Source organism: Rhinoraja longicauda, chromosome 35, assembly GCF_053455715.1.
Source record: "Rhinoraja longicauda isolate Sanriku21f chromosome 35, sRhiLon1.1, whole genome shotgun sequence".
In the NCBI taxonomy this organism is placed as follows: domain Eukaryota; kingdom Metazoa; phylum Chordata; class Chondrichthyes; order Rajiformes; family Arhynchobatidae; genus Rhinoraja; species Rhinoraja longicauda.
Window position 1 is genome coordinate 7020954 of NC_135987.1, and position 21845 is coordinate 7042798.

Here is a 21845-nt window from a genome sequence, read left to right on the forward strand (position 1 = left end):
GCTGCAGGATTCTGTTGTTACAACGTTCAGCCAAAGCTCCTCAATTGCAACACCCGAGGCTGATTGATCTTCCTGCGCAAGGAGCAGGGACTTACTTCAGAGTAGTTTAAAAAATATATATAGTGTAAGAAAATAACTGCAGATGCTGGTACAAATCGAAGGTATTTATTCACAAAATGCTGGAGTAACTCAGCAGGTCAGGCAGCATCTCAGGAGAGAAGGAATGGACGACGTTTCGGGTCGAGACCCTTCTTCAGACTGAAAATATATATATATCAGGAGCTTTGCTGAAACCGGGCTTCTCCTCCACACCAATGGAAACAGGAAGGGGCTTGTTGAGTGATGATTTGACTGGGAGAAACCTTCAAAGTTGAAGAAAGAGGAGGTGTGAGTGGGGAGTGGGGGATTCACGAGCTGGGGTTGGACCTGGGGCTGGGGTTGGACCTGGGGGGTGGGGGCTGGACCTGGGGGGTGGGGGCTGGACCTGGGGTTTGGGCTGGGGGCTGGACCTGGGGGGTGGGGGCTGGACCTGGGGACTGGACCTGGACCTGGGGCTGAGGCTGGGGTTGGACCTGGACCTGGGGGCTGGGGCTGGGGAGTGGGGCTGCACCTGGGGCTGGGGGGCTGGACCTGGGGTTGGGGTTGGACCTGGACCTGGGGGCTGGACCTGGGGCTGGGGGCTGGACCTGGGACTGGGGCTGGACCTGGGGGTGGGGGCTGGACCTGGTCCTGGGAGCTGGGGGGTGGGGGCTGGACCTGGGGGCTGGACCTGGGGCTGGGGGCTGGACCTGGGGGTGGGGGCTGGACCTGGGACTGGGGGCTGGACCTGGGGCTGGGGGGTGGGGGCTGGACCTGGGGGCTGGACCTGGGGCTGGGGGCTGGACCTGGGGGCTGGGGGTGGGGGCTGGACCTGGGACTGGGGGCTGGACTCGGGGCTGGGGGCTGGACCTGGGGTTGGGGTTAGAGCTGGACCTGGGACTGGGGGCTGGACCTGGGGGGTGGGGTAGGGGGCTGGACCTGGGACTGGGGCTGGATCTGGACCTGGGGGCTGGACCTGGGGCTGGGGGCTGGGATTGGGGCTGGGGGCTGGACCTGGGGCTGGGGGCTGGACCTGGGGGCTGGGGGTGGGGGCTGGACCTGGGACTGGGGGCTGGACTCGGGGCTGGGGGCTGGACCTGGGGTTGGGGTTAGAGCTGGACCTGGGACTGGGGGCTGGACCTGGGGGGTGGGGCTGGGGGCTGGACCTGGGGCTGGGGCTGGATCTGGACCTGGGGGCTGGACCTGGGGCTGGGGGCTGGGATTGGGGCTGGGGGCTGGTCCTGGGGCTGGGGGCTGGACCTGGGGCTGGGGGCTGGACCTGGGGCTGGGGGCTGGGATTGGGGCTGGGGGCTGGACCTGGGGCTGGGGGCTGGACCTGGGGCTGGGGGCTGGGATTGGGGCTGGGGGCTGGTCCTGGGGCTGGGGGCTGGGATTGGGGCTGGGGGCTGGTCCTGGGGCTGGGGGCTGGTCCTGTGGCTGGGGGCTGGACCTGGGGCTGGGGGCTGGCCATGCTGCGGCCACATTAGCTGTTACCAGGAGCCGGCGAGTGATTGGCAAGGCTGTGGGTGAGTGCAGACTACGCCCTCGCTTTCTCCGCTGTGGAGTTTTGCTCTGACTTTGCGCGCGTGTTTGTGTGTGTTGTGTGTATGTGTGTATGTGTGCACTGTATATATATATATATATATGTGTGTGTGTGCATGAAGGCAGTGGGTGTCAGGCTGCACCGTTGATGAAACTCTGTGGATTCTCCAAAGCATGACCACTTCTCTCTCCACACTCAAAGCCGCACTGACCGAAATCCTGCTGAGATGCTGTGAAATACGTGCCTGCCTCTTTCTTCACAGCTGAAATCTCCTCAACCAACGTGTCCACCTTTGTTAAAGGGAATTGAATGTTTTGCTGCAAAATCAGTAGCTCAGGTAACGACTTTTTTCCTCCTTTAATTGCTCATGAAGCCCGTGGAATCGGTCTGTTTAGCAACTGAGTGTGGCTGACTCCCATTCACGTTGAATGCAGAGAAGAAAAAAAATAGGAAGTGGTTAACATATTTAACGTTTCATCTTCAAAGCTGAGGGTGTTGTTCAAGCGCTGGTACGAGTACACTAAGGGGATTGTATTTGGTCAAAAGAGAGAAGGTGCCAATTTGTTGCATCTGGTTTGAACTTAGTTGCTTTGACACTTTTGAGCACGAAAGTGAGCTTAGTATCCATATGTGACATAGTGAGGGAGCGCCCCACTGTGAGGGAGCGCCCCACTGTGAGGGCTGGCAGCCCATGAGACTTTAAACTGGCACCATGTACCCTATCAGTGTGTCCATCTCAATATATGGTTGGTGTCTCTACATCAACTAAGGTCATCAAAACTAGATTGTTGTATTTCACAGAAAATCAGAAATAGAAGTAAAAAATGCAGGAGATGCCGGTTTCAGGTCGACGGGACAGCTTTGGGGAACAGTCAGAAATTAAACTTGCACAGATGCTGGTGGGACAGACAGAGACTGAAGGAAAAGTCTGGACATGCTGGAGAATGGGGGAGACGGCATGACTAAGTGGTGGGGGAGACTGCTGAGAGTGGAAAGGACACATGTGTATGAAGGGAGCATTAATAAGAGGCAAATGATCTCTGAAAAACCAGAAGAGGTGACACGAGGGAAAAAAAATGTAAGTGTGGAAACGTGACTGAAATGGCTGATCCCAACCCGAACCTGGTCACACCTTCCATGCAGTTCATGATGCATGGCCTGGCTCATCCTTCCCAGGACCCCAGTCTGAAGAAGGGTTCTGACCCCAAACGTCACCCATCCTTTTTCTCCAGAGATAGAAACACAGACAGTAGGCGCAGGAGTCGGCCATTTGGCCCTTCGAGCCAGCACTGCCATTCAGTATGACCATGGCTGATCATCCAGAATCAGTACCCTGTTCCTGCTTTTTCCCCATATCCCTTGATTCCGTTAGCCCGAAGAGCTAACAGTAATGTGCCATGTTGAAAAATAGAATACTGCTTATATTGGAAAACATAGAAAATAGGTGCAGGAGGAGGCCATTTAGCCCTTCGAGCCAGCACCGTCATTCATGGTGATCATGGCAGATCATCCACAATCAGTAACCCGTGCCTGCCTTCTCCCCATATCCCTTGATTCCACTAGTCCCTAGAGCTGTATCTAACTCTCTTTTAAATTCATCCAGTGAATTGGCCTCCACGGCCTTCTGTGGCAGAGAATTCCACAAATTCACAACTCTCTGGGTGAAAAAGTTTCTTCTCACCTCAGTTTTAAATGGCCTCCCCTTTATTCTTAGACTGTGGCCCCTGGTTCTGGACTCCCACAACATTGGGAACATTTTGCCTGCATCTAGCTTGTCCAGACCTTTTATAATTTTAAACGTCTCTGCAAGATCCCCTCTCATCCTTCTAAACTCCAGTGAATACAAGCCCAGTCTTTCCAATCTTTCCTCATATGACAGTCCCGGGGATTAACCTCATGAACCTACGCTGCACTGCCTCAATAGCAAGGATGTCCTTCCTCAAACTTTGAACAAAGACAAAAGTTGTGATTATGTGTCGTTTTTTGGAAACATGACTGCGTCTTGCCCTACATTGCAACAGCGAATTACTTTTATTTGCTATGAATTATTTTGGTCTAACTGATGCCAGGAAATGCTCTGTACAAATAAGATTTTATTTTCGCAGGTGAGAACAGTTGCAAAATAAGACGCCTCACTGTCAATAATGATCCTGACCCTTTTATGTTCGTGATTGCTGTCTGCTTGTCTCTGGCTTGTTCACCACATGTTAACACTGTGCAAGTATAGGATTGGAAATCAGACGTTGGACAAGGTTGCATAAGTTGGGTCAGTGTCTTTTGGAAACAAAAGAGCAGGATGTGCAGTCAAAAACTGGGGAAAGTATAAACTGAAACAAACCCGAATAACAAAAATAGGTAGGTGTGCTTGTCCCGGCTGCAAAAACAGGATGTGCAGATACTACTAACGTTGCATAAATGGGACACCAACTTTACCAGAAAGAGATAAACAGGAAGAGCTTTTCATGTAGTTTTTCACGTGATGTGAAAGGTCATGTATTTTCAAAATGTAGATTTTCTTTTGAAGTCGGTGTGCATTTTTATGCATTTTGGGAATTGAGAGATATGGGTCATACGCAGGCAGAGAGAGGTCTATGTATCCATGTCCAGGTGGAAGAGATTAGTTTAACTTAGCACCGTGTTCAGCATGGATGTGAGTTGAAGGGCTTGTTTCAGTGCTGTGCTGTTCTCTGTTCCAGCAGCAATTGATATTTGTCTCAATGTGCGTCCCTGAGAATAGTTTGGGATCGGAGAGTCATTGCAGTGCTGTTTGACGAAGGTCATGCAATCCTTTTCCAGTACAAAGTCCACCTTGTGGTCACCAATATGGTGTAAGAAAATAACTGCAGATGCTGGTACAAATCGAAGGTATTTATTCACAAAATGCTGGAGTAACTCAGCAGGTCAGGCAGCATCTCAGGAGAGAAGGAATGGGCGACGTTTCGGGTCGAGACCCTTCTTCAGAATGATGTCAGGGGGGCGGGACAAAGGAAGGATATAGGTGGAGACAGGAAGATAGAGGGCGAACTGGGAAGGGGGAGGGGAAGAGACGGAGGTGGTGATCCTCTCATAGGAACTGCAGCCATCTCGAGGACAGAGTGTGGGTGTGAGTTGGGCTCCAACTGTGCAGGAAGGATTTGATGGGGAGAGAGCCCTCCTCGCTCTCTGCCAGTGCTTTTTTGTGAGTTCTAGCGATGATTTTGACAGTCTACACGGGTGGCTTTCTCAATATATATCTTGTCCCTCTCTGGTAGATCCTCCATAACTGTCCAATGACTGATGGTCTCGCAGTCAAAGGTGTTTTTCTGCAGAAACATGTTTATGAAAGATAGTTTGTGCGGCAAGAATCAACTGAGATGGGATACAAAGTGCTGGAGTAACTCGGTGTTTCAGGTAGCATCTCTGGAGAACACAGATAGGTGATATTTCGGGTTGGGACCCTCCTTTAGACTTCTATCCATGCCAATCCAGAGCTGCTGCCTGAACTGCTGAGTTACTCCAGCACTCTGTGTCTTTTTGTGTAAACCAGCATCTGCAGCTCCTTGTTTCTACAAGATCCAACTGAGATTCACTACACATCCTAGGCATATCCATCACAGCACTGGAGACGTGTGGAAGGCAACAGGAGGTATTTGCATACTTTACGCATGGCTTGATGCAGAGGTGGTCATCAGGATGAGGGCTACATCAGGTTCATATGTCCATCCCTTTCTTTGGAGAAAGTGAACCAAGTTACCTGAAGCCAAGCAACTTAGCAGGGCCTTAACATCTTGCCTCTGGTTACAAAGTCTTGTTTTATGCACTCAAATGTTGAGCTTTTCCCGTCTTTTAAGTTTGAGCATTCCGTTAAAATAGACTGGCTCATAAACTTTAAACAGCACTGAACAGAAAATGCTTATTTGTGCACTTGTTTGCTTGATTTCTGAATTTGGAGCGTAAAGTAAGAGGAAGAATCTTCATCCAGTGAGCTAATTTCATGACGTTGACACACAAGTATTATTTACAACACATGGAATTTAAGCTCTGTCGGAAAAGTTGACCACATTGAACCCAGTCCTTCTCTCCTGACCTGCTGAGTTACTCCAGCATTTTGTGAAATAAATACCTTCGATTTGTACCAGCATCTGCAGTTATTTTCTTACACATTGAACACTGCATTGGTCCATCACCAGTAAAATAATAATCCACGATATTGGTGATGGTTGAGGAATTAGAATATTAGCCAGCGCACTGGCTTGCATTTCAAAATAACGGCATTGGATCTTTTATGCTTGGATGAGAATGATGGAGCCTTGCTCTAATGCATCTCCTTGAAGCCACCAGTTTGGAGTGTGTCATATGTTGTACTTCGTGGTCCGGTATCTGTTGTACCTTTGTTGAGACTCTGTACGGACCACAAGTACACGTGTTTAAAAGGTTATAATGCTGGAGCTTAAATCCAGGCTGTTTATTCCACGGCCACCTGGAACCAGAGTGGCCACCTAATCACCTCATTCTCTTATATAGACATTACTACACAGGCAAACAAAGTAGTCCTTGTGATACAACAAAGTAGTCCCTGCAATATCACAACATCATACTGCATCCAATTGTCAACTGAGCTTTTGTAACAAGTCTTTGGAGATGGGCTTCAACCATCAATGGATAATGCCGATGTGTAGTTGCTTTGAATGAACCAAGACCAATTAGCGGCAAGTGTTAAATACTGGAACTTTTTCCGTGTTCGCACAATGGTACTTGGAATCATTTATAATTTAGTGACTTGCATATTTCTACAATGGGGAAAACTCTTGATATTTCTGTTGATTCTTGAGGCGAGGATCCTGTTCCACTATTTACTCTTTTGTGTCTTCTTCTCACGGGACAGTTTAGTTTTAGTTTAGAGATACAGCTCAAAAACAGGCCCTTCGGTCCACCGAGTCCGCGCCGACCAGCAATCCCCGCACACTAACACTATCCTACACACGTTGGGGACGATTTACATTTACACCAAGCCAATTAACCTACAAACCTGTACGTCTTTGGAGTGTGGGAGGAAATTGAAGATCTCGGAGAAATTGAAGATTCTGGGGGAAAGCGTACAAGCTCCGCACAGAAAGCACCCGTAGTCAGGATCGAACTTGGGTCTCTGGCGCTGTAAGGCAGCAACTCTACCGCTGCGCCACCGTGTCGCCGGTCAGCTATTTTATTTCCTGTTTGTGGGATCTTGCTGTGTGAAATGAGCCGCTGTGCAAAAGAGCAGCGGCCTTTTACTTTCAGAAAAAAAGAATGAATTTACTGCTTGTTGACTGTTTCAAGCTTGCTTGGGTCTTGGTAAAGAAAATGCTTCGCCTTCCTTGCCTACCTAATCATTATAGGCAGCTAGGAATAGCATTTCCCTCTGACCCCTCTCAGATCTCTGTATCTGAGCGGTGCTTTGCAGAGTGCTGTCAGATACCCACCGCTGGAGAGACCTTGTGCTTCAGAAAAGACAGAAACAATTACTTTCACATCAACTTGAAGTAGAGCAACCATTACCAGCACCATTTCATAAAGTCCATTACTGAAATCAGTGGGGAAAATGGCTCTCTGTCAGTAGGTGACTATTAATACCTGGCGGGTCAGTCCCTGAAATGAACAGAGTGGGTCTTTTTACAAGTCTGTGTGACAGAGCCTGCACAACAGGCTAGAAAATAAGAATGTGACTCAGGCGACTGCTTCACACTGTATTCAAAGGCGTAATAGTGCAGGTAAGGCAAGTTGTTTTTTAATTTGCTGTTGTTGCCATTTATTGTCTATTCTTAATCATTCCTGTACCAAGGAGGCAGTTAATAATCAACCATTAACCAGTTAAGTTACCTTAACAGTTCAAGTCAAGTCAAATTTATTTGTCACATACACATACACGATGTGCAGTGAAATGAAAGTGGCAATGCCTGCGGGTTGTGCACAAAAAGAATTACAGTTACAGCATATAAATAAAGTTAATAAGTTACTATTAGTGTCGACAAAAATTTAGTCTCTGGGGTTATAAAAGTTGACAGTCCTGATGGCCTGTGGGAAGAAGCTCCGTCTCATCCTCTCCGTTTTCACAGCGTGACAGCGGAGGCGTTTGCCTGATCGTAGCATCTGGAACAGTCCGTTACTGGGGTGGCAGGGGTCCCTCATGATCTTGCTTGCTCTGGATCTGCACCTCCTGATGTATAGGTCCTGCAGGGGGACGAGTGTAGTTCCCATGGTGCGTTCTGCCGAACGCACTACTCTCTGCAGCGCCATCCTGTCCTGGGCAGAGCTGTTCCCAAACCAGACTGTAATGTTGCCGGACAGGATGCTCTCTACAGCCCCAGAGTAGAAGCAATGAAGGATCCTCAGAGACACTCTGAATTTCCTCAGTTGTCTAAGGTGGTAAAGGCGCTGCTTAGCCTTACCCACCAGTGCGGCAATGTGCGTTGCGTTACAGTTACGTTAACAGTTAACCATGTCGTAGGTATCACAAAATGCTGGAGTAACTCAGCAGGTCAGGCAGCATCTCTGGAGAGAAGGAATGGGTGATGTTTCGGGTCAAGACCCTTTTTCATACTGACCATGTTTAACAATTAACCATGTTAGTGAATCTGGATTTGCACCAGGGAAATTGGATAGGGTAACAGATATCCTTTCCTGGAGGATATTAGTGAAACAGATGGGTTGTTTCAGCACTGAGTAATTCCATGGTTGTTGTTTTAACATCATAACCAGGTTAGATTTCAGCATTTGAATGTAAATTCTCCTATCGTGGTGGTAGAATGGTACGATGGTGGTAGTTCAGAAATCTGAGGACATAAGAGATGGCAGATGTTGGAACCTGGAGCGAAAACCAGGATGGACACAAAATGCTGGAGTAACTCAGCGGGACAGGCAGCATCTCCGGAGAGAAGGAGTGGGTGACGTTTCGGGGCGAGACCCTTCTTCAGACTGAACCCTTCCTACACTAAAAGCAGGATGCTGGTAAAACTCATCTGGAGGGTGGAAAAGGTGGAAGTTGACATTTTGGGTCAAGATCTTGCGTCAGGACTGAGGGGAAAAAAAGGGAAGCTTGCAGTGTGTGATGGGGAAGGGACGGGAAAGGTGAACAAAAGGAGAAGAAAACGAGATAGCTAGAACTCTGCAAGCCCAGTAAACTAACCACAGTGCCCACCGATGCCCTATTCACTGTAGATGGTGCAGCATTGATGTTGTGGGCCACCTTCACCATAATCCCTCCAAGGTAATTTGGTAATAGACAATAAGTGCAGGAGGAGGCCATTCGGCCCTTCGAGCCAGCACCGCCATTCAATGTGATCATGGCTGATCATTCTCAATCAGTACCCCGTTCCTGCCTTCTCCCCATACCCCCTGACCCCGCTATCCTTAAGAGCTCTATCCAGCTCTCTCTTGAATCAGCCAGCTCTCTTATAACTGGGCCACACAACATGGGAAGATCCACCATTTGAACTCTGTGTTGAGTCACCTGTCTTTTAGATGGAACTGAAGTAAGGGAAAATGTTGGGTTACGTAACTGTCAGACCTGGCTACTTTCCTGTGCCTCTTATGGATAAATATCCTAAAGAAATTGGATCCATTGGGGATAGCTTTTAAGATGCAAAAGCTAACCCCAGTTTACAATAATAAATGTTTTTAATCTCCCTATTTCTCGGTAAATGTGGGGCGCAGCAGACAGCGATCTGTTTCGAGTGGGACAGCGTTCTGTTTAGAGTGGGACTAGTTCAGTACTATCCTTCTCTTTCAGTGGCATGCAGGCTTGTGGAGTTGTGCAGCAAGGAAACGGTCCCTTTGGCTCCACACCCGCCAACAGACTCTCCATTAAGCCCCCCCCCCTCCCTCCACACTTGCACACTTGGGGCAATTCACAGTGGTCGATTAATCCACCAACCTGTGTGCCTTGCGTATGTGGGAGGAACCTGTGCAGTCCGGGAGATCATGTGCAGACTGCACAGGGTAGTGCCGAAGCTGAGAACTGAACCGGAGTCTCTGGTGCTGTGAGGCAGCAGCTCTACTCTCTTCGTCACTGCGCCTTGTGTCTAATCACCCAGTCACCTGGTCTCCATAAGGGCCTTGGCGGCAAATTAAAAATTGGAAACGCTAATATGAAAAACCGTGGAACATTTTGTCATGTCATATCAATGTAAAGTAGCAGTCTGAAGAAGGGTCCTGACCCAAAACGTCACCTATCCATGTTCTCCAGGGATGCAGCCTGACCTGCTGAGTTACTCCAGCGCTCTGTGTTAAATCAATGTAAGTTGTTCTTGTTGTAAGTCCTTATTTAACAAAGACTTCCTACCATCTTCCCCAATAATTGTGTACCATTTGCACGAGTCTGTTCTCAGACAGATTGTTTGCACTTCGATGGGACGGGGGTAAAATATTCTGTTTCATTTCTCCGACATTGAGTGATTACACCGAGCAGCGGTTTAAAGTCAATATAAATCTTCAATGCATAACGATGCAAAGTGAGAGCATACACAGACGACAGCGGAATTAAGTATGACATTTTGGTTATTGCAGTCACTTCGATCCAAGAGAAGAGAGAGACTTGAATTTATAAATGCCACAAACAGTAATGCAATAATGAACAAGATTTGCCAAAAAACAAGGCACCGTGTGACTCTGTGGGTCAGCTAGCATCTCTGAAGAACATGGATGGAAAATTAGCCAGTACTGGTCTAGAACATAAAGTATTAGCAGGGATAAGCCACCAGGTCCTTTGAGCCTGCCCCACCATTCAGTATGTCCATGGCTGATCTCTGCTGGTCTCAACCCCTCCTGTGTGCTGTTCACTATAATCGATAATTCCATCAAATATTTACCTGTCTCCACCTCGAATATATCTAATGATCTGGCCCCCACTCAGGGCCGTCTTAACGCATGGGCCTGATGGGCACTTGCCCGGGGGCCCACGAGCATAGGGGCCCCATGCTGATCTGTGTATGTTAAGTGACTTGCAATAAATAAATACTACTTTAAAAATGTAGGTTCAATAAGTGCTTTTTTCGCAACATTTTCGGTCACTAAGTGCTTCTCACAGCAATCTGTAAGTATTTTTCGCAACAATGTAGCACCCTAAGTCCATCGCTAAGTGCTTTTCGGTAAGTGCTTTTCGCCGGCACGACAGGGGACGACGACTGGTAGGGAAAGGGGGGTGGGGGAGAGTAATGGTAGGGGCCCCAGTACACTGCTTTGCCCGGGGGCCCATAATGCTGTAAAAACGGCCCTGCCCCAACTACCTTCAGGGGGCAGATGATTACAGAGATTTGTTACTCCCCTTGAGAGAAGAAATTTCTATGCACCTCAGTTTATGTACCTTTGTTTATATTCCTATTAATGGAAAAATCTCTACATTTACAGTCAAGCTCCCTCAGGACCTTGCAGACTCATTCTTCTAAACTCCAAGGAACATCGACTCAATCCGGCAAGCATCTCGTGACAGGCCAACCTTCTTTTCCCAGGAATTAGCTTGGTGACTGTACTTTGACTGCCTCCAATGCTACTATAGTTTTTTTTTAATGCAAGGAGACTAAATTTGTGCACAATATGCCAGATGAGGCCTCAACAACACTCTACAACTGCAACAAAACCATCCTATTCTCAAACTCCAACACCTTTGCAATAAAGGGCAACATGCCTTCTTAACTACCACTTGGACCTTCTTGCTAACATTTTATGACTCATGCAACAGAACACTTAGTTCCCTCCAAAGTTGACACATTTGCAATGTCTCTCCATTTAGATAATAATCTGCCTTTTGATTGCTCTTGACCTTGTAGCTCCCTTCAGTAGTCTCCATTTTTGCCCAATCCTTTAATTTAGTTATATCGTGATGCAGAACCACAATGTCCTTATGACAGCATGCCTTCCCACCAATTTTATATCATCGATAAACATGGAAACCATGCAGTTCGTTCCCAGCTCCAGATCAGTGTCGATAGCAAACAGCGGCACGGTGGCGCAGTGGCAGAGTTGCTGCCTTACAGCGAATGCAGCGCCGGAGACCCGGTTTTGATCCCGACTGTGGGTGCAGTCTGTACGGAGTGTGTACGTTCTCCCCGTGACCTGCGTGGGTTTTCTCTGAGATCTTCAGGTCCCTCCCACACTCCCAAGACGTACAGGTATGTAGGTTAAATAAGAAAATAACTGCAGATGCTGGTACAAATCGAAGGTCTTTATTCACAAAATGCTGGAGTAACTCAGCAGGTCAGGCAGTATCTCGGGAGAGAAGGAATGGGTGACGTTTCGGGTCGAGACGTCACCCATTCCTTCTCTCCCGAGATGCTGCCAGACCTGCTGAGTTACTCCAGCACTTTGTGAATAAATACCAGGTATGTAGGTTGATTGGCTTGGTAAATGTAAAAATTGTCGCTATTGGGTATAGGACAGTGTTAATGTGCGGGGTTCGCTGGTCGGCGCGGACCTGGTGGGCCGAAAGGGCCCGTTTCCGCATTGTATCTCTAAACTATACTAATCTAAACCAGCTTCTTAAGTGGCACCTTGACAAATTCATTTTGGAAATCTAAAGACTCTGAAGCTCTCCCCGTCACATCCTCAAAGAATTCAAACAAATTTGTCAAAGATTTGAGCGGCACGGTGGCGCAGCGGTAGAGTTGCTGCTTTACAGCGAATGCAGCGCCGGAGACTCAGGTTCGATCCTGACTACGGGTGCTGCACTGTAAGGAGTTTGTACGTTCTCCCCGTGACCTGCGTGGGTTTTCTCCGAGATCTTCGGTTTCCTCCCACACTCCAAAGACGTACAGGTATGTAGGTTAATTGGCTGGGTAAATGTAAAAATTGTCCCTAGTGGGTGTAGGATAGTGTTAATGTACGGGGATCGCTGGGCGGCACGGACTTGGTGGGCTGAAAAGGCCTGTTTCCGGCTGTATATATATGAATATGAATATGATTCACCGTTCATAAAACCATGTTGACTAGTTTTGATTATACTTGGATTTCCTAAATGATTAGTTATTTCCTCTTTGATTATTGACTCTCGCATCTTGTCAACAATAAATGTAAAACTAAATGGATTATAGTTCCCTATCTGCCTTCTGTCTTTCTCCCTCTCTGGACGTGGAAGTCAGATTGGGTGTTTTCTGATCTTCTGGTACCCTCCTTGAGTTTAGTTTAGAGATACAGCGCGGAAACAGGCCCTTCGGCCCACTGGGTCCGTGCTGACCAGTGATCCCCGTACACCCACACCAACAGTCCAAAGTCTATGGTGTCCAAAGGCCGGTAGAACTGCTACCTTAGTGTCATAGACTCGGGTTTGATCAAGACCTTGGGTACTGTCTATGTGGAGTTTGCGTGTCCTCCCTGTGACTGCATGGATTCAGTCTGGGTGCTCTGGTTTCCTCCCGTGTTCCAAAAAGGTTTGCAGATTTACAGGTTAATTGGCCACTTTAACATTGCTGCCAAAGACAGACACAAAATGCTGGAGTAACTCAGCGGGTCAGGCAGCATCTCTGGAGAGAAGGAATGGGTGACGTTTCGGGTCGAGATGAAGGGTCCCGAAAAGTCACCTATTCCTTCTCTCCAGAGATGCTGCCTGTCCCGCCGAGTTACACCAGCATTTTGTATCTGTCTATTGTGTAAACCAGCATCTGCAGTTCCTTCCTACATGTGAAATTGCTGCTAATTTGGAAATGGGTGAGAAAGTGGGGCACCATAGAACTAGCGTGAGTGGGTGATCGAAGGTTGGCGTGGACTCGGTGGGCTGAAGGACCTGTTTCCACGCAGTTTCTCAATCAATCAATCAATTGGCATTCGGGCGATTTAGATTTTAGATTTTTAGATTTTTTAGATTTAGAGATACAGCGCGGAAACAGGCCCTTCGGCCCACCGAGTCCGCGCCGCCCAGCGATCCCCGCACACTAACACTATCCTACACCCACTAGGGATAATTTTTACATTTACCCAGTCAATTAACCTACAAACCTGTACGTCTTTGGTGTGTGGGAGGAAACCGAAGATCTCGGAGAAAACCGACGCAGGTCACGGGGAGAACGTACAAACTCCGTACAGACGGCACCCGTAGTCAGGATCGAACCTGAGTCTCCGGCGCTGCATTCGCTGTAAGGCAGCAACTCTACCGCTGCGCCACCGTGCCTGACCGCTTTGCAGATTATCTGTCACGGTGATGCAGAAGGATTATTTGGGTTTGTGGCTCACTTTGATGCTCATAAAGATTGGGTGCAGACTGCATGTAGGATGGTGTGGACGGGGCAAGTGCAGGACGTATCTTGGTCCCGTGGGCTTTGAGAAGAGCGTCAGACAGCTCCGCTGAGCTGAGTTCCGGGCAGATTGTGAACATTACCCTTCCTGACTGGCATAACCCCTCCAGATGCTTCATGGGCGAGGTTGAGGTTTTGTACCAACATCCGCTTCATACTAACCAATCCAGCCCACGCCAGGGAGGGCAGAAGTTCCTTTGAACCACAGCATTCAGCAAAATACAAAAGCCAACCCTGTTTTAGATCAAGCTTCACCCGCCCGTCAACCCTCTGCAGATATTTGCACAACCCTGATGCTCTGCACACAACAGCAGTGTAGCTGCCAAGACCATCAACTCTGTCTGCCGCTTCTTCTTTGAGAGTCTCCATAAAAGGCTATCTCTTCAACCCATGCTGTTGATATCAATAGACAATAGACAACAGGTGCAGGAGGAGGCCATTCGGCCCTTCGAGCCAGCACCGCCATTCAATGTGATCATGGCTGATCATTCTCAATCAGTACCCCGTTCCTGCCCTCTCCCCATACCCCCTGACTCCGCTATCCTTAAGAGCTCTATCTAGCTCTCTCTTGAATGCATTCAGAGAATTGGCCTCCACTGCCTTCTGAGGCAGAGAATTCCACAGATTCACAACTCTCTGACTGAAAAAGTTTTTCCTCATCTCAGTTCTAAATGGCCTACCCCTTATTCTTAAACTGTGGCCCCTGGTTCTGGACTCCCCCAACATTGGGAACATGTTTCCTGCCTCTAACGTGTCCAACCCCTTAATAATCTTATATGTTTCGATAAGATCCACTCTCATCCTTCTATCATGTCCTTGTTCCTTTAGTTGCTTTTTGCTCAAATTATGTTGTAGTTTGAAGGGCTTTGGGATATCATGGGTCATTAAAAGTGCTGCGTACGTGCAGATTGCTGGTGATGCTGGTGTTATATTTGAAGTTGATCATTGTTTCCCAAGAGTGGACGCCTGGGTGTTGGATCATTTTAGCACCTTGACCAAATTAATACCATTTCTTGCAGGTGTCTAAACAACCTATTCAATCCTTTCTCATCTGACGTCATTGATTTCTAATCAAGAAAGCGGGCCAATTTTTCCTCGGTTATTCTTTCATTATTATTTATCTGCTTGATTTATCATGAGTGGTTTGTTATGACATTATTTTTGGCATTGTTCATATGTTTTTTTATTTCATACTTCTATTCAAACAGGAGAACAGGTGAATAATAGTCTTTGTATAAACTAATTCTAACTGGAAATAAGAGCAAGTTGTCCATGGGAGAAAATAAAACCGTGCTGTTTGAGCAATTAATTATGATATGTGCCAACATTCTTCATCTAAGTATTCGGAAGTCTGAAGCTATAAGTCCCCCAAGTCCATTTGTTGGACAGTGACTATTTACTCAACAGAATGAACCACACTTAATCCTGAGGCATCAGTCTGAAGAAGGGTCTCGACCCGAAACGTCACCCATTCCTTCTCTCCTGAGATGCTGCCTGACCCGCTGAGTTACTCCAGCTTTTTGTGATACCTTCGATTTGTACCAGCATCTGCAGTTATTTTCCTACACACTTAGTCCTGAAATGAGTTTTGGACCATATATCTGAGCCAGTTCAGGTTAGTTTATTGTCACATGTCCAGTGAAAAGCTTTTGTTGTGTCCTATCCAGTCAGCAGAAAGACAATACATGATTACAATCGAGCCATTTACAGTGTGTAGAGACACGTTTAGTGCGAGGTAAAGCCAGCAAAGTCCGATCAAGGATGGTCCAAGGGTCACCCAAGAATCTTCACGAAGACCATTTGTAACATAATGTGACTGCTCCTCCGCGCTGCATCTGTGCTCCATGCAGAAGACTCTGTTCCTGTGGTAGGGAGAAATGGGAGAGCACGACAGCCGGAAACTATGATAGGCGATGCAGGCAGCAGCTGGAAGCACAGAAACTGAACCACTTGATGTCACGCAGCCAGCTGGTTAGGGTGTTGGAGACACGAGGTGCACTTAACATGTCAGCTGCTGACGTTGGGTTGAACAGCATGACAAGGGGCAGGTTACCTTTCTCACAATTACAGTAGATTCATTGGTGATTTAGAAACATAGAAACATAGAAAGTAGGTGCAGGAGTAGGCCATTCGGCCCTTCGAGCCTGCACTGCCATTCAATATGATCATGGCTGATCATCCATGATTTGTCTCAGAACTATCCTGGCAAGGGCCCTATGATGTAGGTGGTAATCTTTTGAAGGAGTATCAAGAAAGCGGAGTGTCGAGGCGGGGTGGGGTAATGCACGAGAATGGAGATCAGGAATGGGTTTCTGAGGCAAAAATAATGCTGGCAGATTTGAAAAGTGGATAGTATGTGTGATACTGTCAGCTAAGAGGGGGGAGAGGGGGAGGGACAAAATGTTTGGCGTGGAGCATTGACACCTGCACACAGCGGTCAGGCTGAGTGATCTGGCCCTGTGGTGTAGCTTCTATGTACTTCATTGTTGGGGCCTTTTGAAATCAAAACAGTATATACATCGTGAAGCAAAGATAATGCTATCTCCTGACTCAGGACAAGATCATAGTTGGGTTTAAACAAGGATGCGTAACATTGAAAGACAATAAAAATAGACGTTGTTTCCAGTGAATTCCACGAATGGGCAGATTGATAACTAAAAGGCGGGATATGGAAGGAGGTTGGGGGAGTAAATCAGTTCAGAAGTGGGCATCTTTTCCCCAAAGTTTTATTTATTCGGAGCCAATGGGCAAAAAAAGATAGTTGAATAAGTTCCAGCTTCTCTTGAGGCAACCAGAATGGGTGGAAATGGGGATTAAGTATTTGATGGGAGCCCTCTCTGGGGCAAGCAGCAAGGATTGACGCCTTTCACTTGAAGGACAGCCACAGTCCTGATCGTGACTGGGCAGCTTGCAGGAAGGAGATGGGCACTGAGTGATCGAGAAAGCTTTGAGGCTGCATCTCTAAGTCTGCATTAACCCATTGTCCGCTTAAAAGTCTTGATAACCAATAATTTCCTATTTACCAGACACTTGGGGGTCAGATCCAGAGTTCCCAGGTTTGGCTTACAGCCCCCATGAATCTTTGTCAGACCATAAAACTAGCTCTTATCGTAGCTGATGATTCACACTGGTGATTATTTCTTTCCGATAGACACAAAATGCTGAAGTAACTCAGCGGGTCAGGCAGCATCTCTGGAGATAAAGAATAGGTGACGTTTTGGATCGACCCGCAAAGTCACCTAATCTTTTTCTCCGGTGATGCTGTCTGACTCGCTGAGTTAATTTGGCATTTTAGATTTAGATTTTTAGATTTAGAGATACTTTTAGAGACACTTCTGTCTAGCTTCGGTATAAACCAGCATCTGCATTTCCTTCCTACCTGTTATTTATCTCCTGGTTTGCTATCCTGATTCTGAAAGATTAATTAAAATGTTTGTAAGAATTGGAATATTGAATTAAAAAACATTTCTTTGAGAGAATTTTGAGAGAAATTGACTGACGTAGTTGGGAATGTGCCGGACTGGTTACAAGACGTGAAGATGAGGCGATCGCTTGTGATGGAGGAGGGACACTTATTGTGGTTGAGAAGATGTAGAGAAGCCTCACTTGAGTAAGACCAAAGCCTCAGACTCCCAAGCAATGGTCCAATTAGGGATGATTCTTTAGTGTCTGTGGGAGGAGGCAAAACCCTCCAATTAACACCTGCCCCTTTGCCAAGGTCTGTGCCATCTATGAACTACACGTTAGTCTTAAACTTCACTCAAATGATGTCAGCCATGCATTGCACATCGAGTGATGTTGTTGGGGGTGGCCAGCATCCTCCATGTGTTTCTGTATTAGAAACGCAGGTCCCATTTTCAGAAATACCTGTGAAAGTTTACCGCGCAGTTCAATATTTCTCTTTATTTTGTGAGTGAATTTCCAGGGCAGTAAAAAAAACAAATGAGTGTTTATTTCTCTTTATGGACAGAAGGTCTTTCCACTTGAGGAATCTGACCGGCCTAGTTAGACCTTTGCTGAATTACAGAATTTTCCCATTATATTTGTTGGTTGCTTGTAAATTGTTGGCTGCTCGCAAGACTAGTGTAGAGTGACTGTGACTGGTGATGGCGGCTGAGGCCATTTCTGGTGCCGATCCACCATTAGCCTGTGCTCACTATTTTCCAAGTTCGTTGTGACTTGCTTTCTCACGTAATCTAGTTCCAAGGTCATTTCTACTCGGTACAAAACTGGGGCTTCTAGTGAGCAGGAGAATTGAGGGAAGGGGATGCAGTGCTTGTATTTTAAGGCAACATTGGTGATTGAATGAATAAATATGAGCAACAGCCAAGGTAAAGAGTGACTTCACTAGGCGGCAGGAAATTAATTAGCGGATTATTTTCTACCAACTTAAAGTGAATTATGAACCAATGCTAAGGTCTAACTAAAATTAACCCCTTAACACTAGAATATCACTGAATACCCTTTAGACTTTACTTACGACCGGAGCGCCCGGAGAAAACGCACACGGCTAGGGAGAATGTACAAACTCCGTGCAGACAGCACCCGTAATTGGGTTTGAACCTGGGTCTCTGGCGCTGGAAGGCAGCAACTCTACTGCTGGGCCACTGTGTTGCCTGAAGTTGTTAAGGGTCATTCTGGGACCAGTGACGTAAATAGGACTGAGAAAGAGGTTTTCCTGCAGGATTACGTGCCACTTGGATCCAAGTTTAAAAAGTAGAGCCTCTGCTGGCTGAGCTAAATGTAAATCAACACAACATGAATAAGAGCAGGGAGTTGAAAGAGTGGGTCAGTGATTTGTGTGGGAGAAAGGTTTTCAATCCTTGAACAGTACAGTCAGTAGTAAGGAAAGAGAAGCTGTTCTGATGGGAAGAGCTTTGATTGAGTGGAACAGAATATTGAATTGAATAAAGCTGAGCACTAAGCAGTTGTGAGGAGGGTAGAAGTAGAATGATATTTAACAATTTTATGATTATAGTGAAGGATTGTTTAATGGGCAATGGGAACCAAAGGGTGCTCGGGCAGGACGAGGTGGCGCATACACAGAAGTGCACCAGAAAATAATCTCTTCATCTGAATCGCACCGCATTTTCAACAAGGTAGATACATTAGTGATAAGTAGAAATAAATGGATATGATCTAATAGCCATTACCAATAGATGCTTACAAGGTGACCAAGGCTAGGAATGAAATTTAGTTTAGAGATACAGTGCGGAAACAGGCCCTTTCGGCCCACCGGGTCCGCGCCGACCAGCGATCCCCGCACATAAACACCATCCTATACCGACTAGGGATAATTTTTACATTTTACCCAGCCAATTAACCTACATACCTGTACGTCTTGGAGTGTGGGAGGAAACCGAACGTCTCGGAGAAAACCCACGCAGGTCACGGAGAGAACGTACAAACTCCGTACAGACGGCACCCGCAGTCGGGATCGAACCCGGGTCTCCAACGCTGCATTCGCTGTAAGGCGGCAACTCTACCGCTGCGCCACCGTGACCGCCCGAAGTCTGTGATCAGAGTTGTTGGGACCGTTGACATTTGTGATGCATATTAATGATTTTGACCTGAATGCTGTGGTGTAATTAGTAAAGTTTGTGATGACATAAAAATTGATGGTGTTGTCGATCGTAGCAAAGGCATTCTGAGGCTGCAAGATTCAGGATTCAAGATAGCTTTATTTGTCATCCAAATTGGACGAAATTCAGTCATCCACAGTCCAACAATAAAAGCATTAAATAGGCATTAAAATTACACAACCTCAAAAACACACAAAAAAAGAAACATCCATCAAAGAAACATCCATCACAGTGAGTCTCCTCCAGCCCTCTCCTCACTGTGATGGAAGGCCACAATGTCTTTCCCTTCTCCTGCCGTCTTCTCCCGCAGTCAGGCTGTTGTGGTTGCAGGCCGCGCCGAACAGTCCGCAGCGGCCCGAGCCTAAGGCGAGTCGCAGCCGCTCCAGCAGCCTCCGAAGACGGCCGGCTCCGCTGCGGAGCAAGGTGTTCATCAGCTGCAAGGTTTGAGTGGAGCATTTGTGGATGGAATATAAAGGAGTGAGCGGTAATGCATTTTGGGAAGTCAAATAAGGATAGGATACGCAATAAATGAGCAGGCTGCAAGGAATGTTGAAGCACTGGAATATAAGCCTGTAGGAAAGAACTGCAGATGCTGGTTTAAATCGAAGGTAGACACAAAATGCTGGAGTAACTCAGCGGGATAGGCAGCATCTCGGGAGAGAAGGAATGTGTGACGTTTCGGGTCGAGACCCTTCTTCATTCTGAAGAAGGGTCTCGACCCGAAACGTCGCCCATTCCTTCTCTCCCGAGATGCTGCCTGACCCGCTGAGTTACTCCAGCATTTTGTGTCGACCTTCAATATAAGCCCGTAGATCTATGAAGGTGCCAGTATAGGTGGACAGGGCTTTGAAGAAGGCTTCAAATGGCTTGCTTGCCTTCATTGGATGGGAATAGAATATGAGAGTTTGTACATTATGTTACCACTTTCCAAAATGTTGATTAGACTGCACTTGTGAGTATTCTGGTGCATTTCAGGTTGCTGCACTAAATGGGAAGGGTATGGTTGTGCTAGAGTGGCTGCAGAGAAGATTCATCAGGCCGTTGCCTGGATGGAAGGGTTTAGTTGTAAAGAGAGATTGGACAGGGTTTATGGGGAGAGGCAGGAGAAGAGGATAAGACGGAAAAATGGATCAGCCATGATTGAATGGTGGAGAAAATTTGATGGGCCGAATGGCTTCATTCTGCTCCGATGAATTTATGGATAGGCTGGGCTTGGTTTCCCTGGAGCGAAGGAGGCTGAGGATGACCTTTTAGACCTTCGAGATACAACATGGAAACAGGCCCTTTGGCCTACCGAGTCCGCGCCGACCAGCGATCACCCTGCACACCAGCACTATTCTTCACACAAGGGACAATTTACAATTTACAGAAGTCGATTAACCTACAAACCTGCATGTCTTTGGAGTGTGGGATGAAACCCAAGCACCCAAACTCGAAACATATAAGGTTATTAAGGGGTTGGACACATTAGAGGCAGGAAACATGTTCCCAATGTTGGGGGAGTCCAGAACCAGGGGCCACAGTTTAAGAATAAGGGGTAGGCCATTTAGAACGGAGATGAGGAAAAACTTTTTCAGTCAGAGAGTTGTGAATCTGTGGAATTCTCTGCATCAGAAGGCAGTGGAGGCCAATTCTCTGAATGCATTCAAGAGAGAGCTAGATAGAGCTCTTTAGGATAGCGGAGTCAGGGGGTATGGGGAGAAGGCAGGAACGGGGTACTGATTGAGAATGATCAGCCATGATCACATTCAATGGCGGTGCTGGCTCGAAGGGCCGAATGGCCTCCTCCTGCACCTATTGTCTATTGTCACCCGGAGAAAACCCACGCAGTCACAGGAAGAAGGTACAAACTCCGCACAGACAGCATCTGTAGTGAGGTGCTGTCCTGATGGAGGATATAAAATTATGAGGGGGATAGATGGGGTCGATATTCAAAACCTATTTCTTTAGAAGGGATTTGAGGGGAATGTTCTTCACATAATGTGGTTGAAATCTGGAACACGCTGCCAGAGGAGGATGTGGAGTCAACAATAACAACATTGTAAGGTGCAGCCAGATAGGTACATGAATAAGTAGGGTACAGAAGGGTACTGACCAAAGATACTAGAGGAACACGATAGACCACTCGACCCGAAACACTGTAGTATGTCATGGCGCCATTTTGGTAGGCAGAAACTTGCAGAAACATTTGAAAAGAAAAAGAACAAAAATCTGAGTTGATAGATGAGATACATTCTGCATTTTAATGGTATCATCACATATACTGTTCCCCCAAAACACTGATTACACTGCGAGAAGCTTAACGAACGGCGGGTTTTGCCTACTAAAATGGCTCCTTTGCGTCCTACACTTCAGTATAGGCGATTTCAATGGAGCGGTCCATCTTGTTCCTCTGGTATCTTTGGT

General features: G+C 47.1%; 1 protein-coding gene across 3 annotated transcripts in view; it reads left to right on the forward strand.

Moving 5' to 3' along the window:
- Positions 1-1592: 1592 nt before the first annotated feature.
- pald1a (phosphatase domain containing paladin 1a) overlaps positions 1593-21845 on the forward strand; it is a 204554-nt gene continuing 184301 nt past the window's right edge. For 2 of the 3 annotated variants that reach the window (XM_078428423.1, XM_078428426.1), the window contains exon 1: positions 1687-1958. The gene's annotated coding sequence lies outside the window, so the exon portion shown is untranslated. Of the gene's footprint in view, positions 1605-1686; positions 1959-21845 lie in introns of those variants that run through there. The other variant, XM_078428424.1, reaches the window with a different exon arrangement.